The sequence below is a fragment of the Hyperoodon ampullatus genome (assembly GCF_949752795.1).
Source record: "Hyperoodon ampullatus genome assembly, chromosome: 5".
NCBI lineage: Eukaryota > Metazoa > Chordata > Mammalia > Artiodactyla > Ziphiidae > Hyperoodon > Hyperoodon ampullatus.
This window is the reverse complement of record NC_136918.1, coordinates 48,556,549-48,562,283: the sequence shown is the minus strand read 5'-3', so window position 1 is coordinate 48,562,283 and position 5,735 is coordinate 48,556,549. Positions and strand designations below refer to the sequence as shown.

General features: G+C 39.1%; 1 pseudogene across 1 annotated transcript; it reads left to right on the top strand.

Moving 5' to 3' along the window:
• The first annotated feature begins 5,134 nt into the window (after positions 1-5,134).
• On the top strand, positions 5,135-5,479 carry LOC307053621 (small ribosomal subunit protein uS10-like; annotated as a pseudogene). Its single transcript has one exon. The product of its transcript is annotated as a small ribosomal subunit protein uS10-like (transcript).
• The last annotated feature ends 256 nt before the right edge of the window (positions 5,480-5,735 follow it).

Here is a 5,735-nt window from a genome sequence, read left to right as displayed (position 1 = left end):
TCTCTGAACTTTGGTATCCTCATTGCTAAAATGCAAAGCTAATATTTTTATCTTGTGTTAAATAACATATGTAAAGCAGTTAGTACATATGTAGTATTTAATAAATGGTAGTTGCTTTTCTAAGACTCATACGTATCAGGCACAGAAAGAAATCAGAAGTGATATTGCAAGATGATATTCCAAGATGTTGAAAGTGATCGTCTCTCAGTTTTAATTTAGTTTAATTAATTGGATGGAACATTGACTTCTTGAATATGAAAAAGTGCATTAAAATTATGTATATATGAAACAAAAAAAGTGAATAAACCCTATATGTAATCTAGAAATATGCCAAGATAATAAATTGTAGAGCAGTATAAGTAATGTAATCCCATTTGTGTGTGAAAAAAAAATTTTTTTTAAAGAAATATAAAGTTACTTTTGGTAAGTGATTATGGATGACCTAGCAAGGAGGGGCAGAGAAATCTTTTAATTTTACTTTATGACTTTTGATTCTATTTTAAGTTTTCACATGATTTTATTTTAAAGTTTTTATTGGGACTTCCCTGGTGGCACAGTGGTTTGGAGTCCACCTGCCAATCCAGGGGACACTAGTTCGATCTCTGGTCCAGGAAGATCTCACATGCCACGGAGCAACTAAGCCTGTGAGCCACAACTGCTGAGCCCTCGTGCTGCAACTGCTGAAGCCCGCACGCCTAGAGCACATGCTCTGCAGCAGGAGAGGCCACCGCAATGAGAAACCTGTGCATCGCAGGGAAGAGTGGCCCCCGCTTGCTGCAACTGGAGAAAGCCCGTGTGCAGCAACGAAACCCAATGCAGCCAAAAACAATAAATAAATAAAAATAAATACATTTTTTAAAAGAGAAAAATTTTTTATTAATTGTTAAAATAATAAGTGTTCTGAGATCTTTCAACAGAAAGAAAGATAAAAAGGAAGAGGAAGAAAAAAACTGCTTTTCATTCAAGTCTACATTTGCCTAGTCTGAAGAAACACGGTTTTCAAAGCTGTAAAAAGGACCTTGCAATTACTTCAAAATTTAGCAACTTTCCAATTCAGATGAAAACTGTGACAATTCTGCCACTGTATCATAATATTTGTGAAACGTTTGACTTTTTTTACTAAAATACTACTAATATTTATTGAGCATTTTTTAAGATAAAAAAGAGACAGATGAGAAAAGGTAACTTTCTTAAGAAAGAGAGCTAATCTTTCACCACTTTCTCGTATTAAAAAACATTACAGAAAAACAGGTATGGCACTTCTCACATATCTTTTTTGGCTTCTTCCCATAATTTTCTGCCTTTTCCCTTTAATATGACATTCCACAGACCAAACTCAATAAACTTAAAAAAATAAACCTAGGGAGTTCCCTGGTGGCCTAGTGGTTAGGATTCCGGGCTTTCACTGCCATGGCCCGGGTTCAGTTCCCCTGGTCAGGGAACTGAGATCCTGCAAGCCATGTGGCTCTGGGAAAAAACATAAAAACAAAAAAAACACCTATTTCTTTCTTAATACAGGAGTAATAGGTGTTCATTATAGAAAAGAAAAATAAAACACTTATAAGGCCACACCAGAGACAATCGTTGTTAACATATTGGTGTGAAATCACATTGGTATTTTTACATGTATGCTATATTCTGTTATACATCACTAATGGTTGTATGGTGTTACCTTTCATGAATTTACAAGGTTTTATAGAATTAATCCCCTATTGCTGGACATTTAGATTGCCTCTAGCTTTTTGTCTTTGTTTTTTTTTTTAAATAAATTTATTTATTTTTGGCTACATTGGGTCTTCGTTGCTGAGTGCGGGCTTTCTCTAGTTGTGGCGAGCGGGGGCTACTCTTCATTGGGCTGTGTGGGCTTCTCATTGTGGTGGCTTCTCTTGTTGCAGAGCATGGGCTCTAGGCACGCGGGCTCAGTAGTTGTGGCTCACGGGCTCTAGAGCACAGGCTCAGTAGTTGTGGCGCATGGGCTTTGTTGCTCTGCAGCATGTGGGGTCTTCTTGGATCAGGGCTTGAACCTGTGTCCCCTGCATTGGCAGGTGGATTCTTAACCACTGAGCCACCAGGGAAGACCTGGCTTTTTGTCTTTGTGATAAACATTCTTATAGTTGGGTATTTGTGTACAACTATGACTATTTCCTTGGAATAAATTCCTAATAATGTAACTGCTGAGTCAAAGTTCAACAAAAATTTAGGATTTTAATGCATCTCAATAAATAATTGTTAAAAAGAATCAGTGAATGGTTGTGAGCTTACGGCAAAAAGGAGACATCTGTGGAGGAGGTATCTGCAGTCAGGCTCAGAAGTTGAGTTGGTGGATGGATAACTAGAGAAGTTCTTAAGCCATTTTTGGGTCAGGAGAGTAAAAAGGGTGGAAGAATCTCCACATTCTTATGAATGCAGTGTACTAACTATTCAAGAAAGGAGGCTTAACCTTCTTATTACAGCCAGTTCCTGGTGCTGCTCTACAGTGTATCTCATAAAAGAATATTTAAAACACAGAAAAAGAGCAAGTCTTTATCCAGCCTCTCTCCTGCAATTGTGACTGTTCAGAATCTACTCATCTTTCAAGGAGTAATTTAAGTCTTACCTTCTTCATGAAGCATCCCTGACTCTCAAGGATTTCTTCCTTTACTAATGCATAGCATTTCTTGTCTTCATTCTCATATTCAAGAATCATTTTTGAAACTACTTTGTGCCAACACTCTGCTTGTTTATCACTCTAATCTTCACAAATATCATATGAGATGGTTATTATAATTCTCAGTTTATAGATGGGGTCCTGAAGCTGGGAGATTAAGTCACTTGCCACTGTGATACAAAGAGGCTAATTCAGAATGAAACCAAAGTCCTTCACTCTCTCGAACTTTTGAAATCTATTTTTCCTAAGAGGTAGGAAAAGGCAGAAAGGGAAGCATATACAAAAGTAGAGGGAGAATGAAAGTGAAAAGAAAGAGCAGTGGGTTAGGGCATTGCTGGGAAGACTTCAGCATGTCTGGCACAGAGGATCCTGGATGAAGTGTCAGGAGATGCAGTTGGGAAGGAAAGCTGGGGCTGGGATCTTGTTGAATGCAGAAACACATAGCACAGTGAAATTCAATAAGGGCAGTTGACTCTTACAATATGTTGATGATTCAAACTGTCTTTGTTAAAAGATTTGTCTTCCTAGCTAGACTGTGATCACTATGAGGTCAGTGGTTGTTTTCCGTATCTGTAGGGTCCAGCACAGTGCCTGGCATACGGTAATGCTACATAAATCTTTGTTGAATAAATTAATTAATTTATGAAAATGTTCTCTTGGGTACCAGCAGACACAAAACCAAACCCAAAACAAAGCAAAACGCTGTTTTTAGAATCAGAAGACCTCGTTTCAAGTATCTTCTCTCTAACTTACAGGTTGTGTGACTTTGGGTAAGTTACACAACCTCTTTGAATAGTTTATTCATCTGCAGATAATACTCACCTCAAAGTGTTATTGTGAGGATTAAATGAGATCATACTTTTGAATTAATTCAGTAATTTTTAATTACTTCAGCACAGTACCTGACAAATTGTAGACATTCAGTAAATGTCAGTTTCCTGCTTCCACCTTCCCACTATCCAGAATTGAATCGTGCACCAGGAGAGCTTATATTCAGATTTAAGGAATAGCCTCTACATCTAATATTCAGTGCTATTGTCAGACCGTGGGTGTCAATTTAATATTTTAAAAAGATGACTACTGTTTAAAGCATGTTTTTTTTTTTTAATATTTATTTTGGCTGTGCTGGGTCTTCACTGCGGCACACAGGATCTTAGTTGCGGCACACAAACTCTTAGTTGTGGCATGCTTGTGGGATCTAGTTCCCGGACCAGGGATGGAACCTGGACCCCCTGCATTGGGAGGACGGAGTCTTACCCACTGAACCACCAGTGAAGTCCCTAAAGCATGCATTATTAAGTACCACACACAGGTTCTCAATAAACAGATGTTGAATGAATAAATGAATGAATGAATGAATTGAATCCTCAGAGTTTTGTCAGAGTATCTACAGCATTCTCAGGATGTTAGATATATAAATACATCAGTCACTTGTTGATCATGTTGTCTTTAGCTGATTTGAGAGACCACACTCAAAACCATTAAATTCCTTTTGTTTTGATTCTGTCTACACCAAATGAACTTCTGATGACCAGTTTCCAAGCTATCTTGATATCTTGAATAAGAGGACCTTGGAATCAATGAACAGGAGTAACATCTATTTAAAAATGGCATGTTGTCATCTGGCTTAAATCTCTGTTTCTTTCTTTCCTAATTTAAAACAGTTTTATTGAGGTAAAATTCACATACCATACAATTCACCCATTTAAAATGTATGTTTCAGGAAGTTCCCTGGTGGTCTAGTGGTTAGGACTCAGCGCTTTCACTGCGGTGGCCCGGGTTTAATCCGTGGTCGGGGAACTGAAATCCTGCAAGCCACGTAGTGCGTGGGCAAAAAATAAATAAATAAATAAGTAAATAAAATTGTTCAAAATATTAAAAAATAAAGTGTACGTTTCAATGGTTTGTAATATATTCACAGAGTTGTACAACTATCACCAGAATCTAATTTTACATCTTTTTCTCATCCCCAAAAGAAACCCTGCACCTATTAGCATCATTGCCCAACCACCACTACTTCCCCAGACCCAGGCAAACACTAATTACTTTCTGTCTATAGATTTGTCTATTCTGGGCATTTTATGGTTATAAAAATCATAATGTATATATATATATTTTTTTTTAATGACTGGTTTCTTTCTTTGAGCATCCATATGTGAAAACACATTCATGGATGTGTTTTCACCCATGTTGTAGCATGTATCAGTTCTGATTGCTTTTTATAGATGAAAATACTCCATTGTATGGATATGCCACATTATATTTACCCATTCGTCAGCTGATAAACATTTTGGGTTGTTTCCACTTTTGCCTATTGTAAAGAACACTGCCATCGCCACCCAACCCTGTTTAAAACTGTTCAATGGCTCTCTTGGAGGAAGACACGGTCTCCGCTGCAGCGGAGCCTCGGGCCACCCGCCCCTGCTCCTGACTCACCATTGTTCGCTCTCGCCAAGGAACAAGTCGGCAGGAAGCCGCGCCGCAGCCATGGCTTTTAAAGATACTGGAAAGCCCGAGGTGGCGATTCACCGGATTAGAATCACCCTCCCCAGCCGCAGCTTGAAGTCTTTGCAGAGGGTATGTGCTGACCTGATCAGAGGATCGAAGGAAAAGAATCTCAAAGCGAAAGGACCAGTTCGGATGCCTACCAAGACTCAGAGTAACTACAAGGAAAACTCCTTGTGGTGAAGGTTCTAAGACTTGGGTTGTTTCCAGATGAGGATCCAGAAGTGACTTACTGACCTGCACAGTCCTTCTGAGATTGTCAAGCAGATCACTTCCATCAGTACTGAGCCAGGAGTCGAGGTTGAAGTCACCATTGCAGATGCTTAAATCAACATTTTTAATAAATTGATAATCAGTTGTTTAAAAAAAAGCCTTCCCTTTTTTCTATTTATTTATTTTGGCTGCTTTGGGTCTTCGTTGCTGCGTGGGCTACTCTTCGTTGGGGCGCGCGGGCTTCTCACTGCCGTGGCTTCTCTTGTTGCGGAGCACGGGCTCTAGGCACGCAGGCTTCAGTAGTTGTGGCACGTGGGCTTCAGTAGTTGTGGCTCGCGGGCTCTAGAGCGCAGGCTCAGTAGTTGTGGCA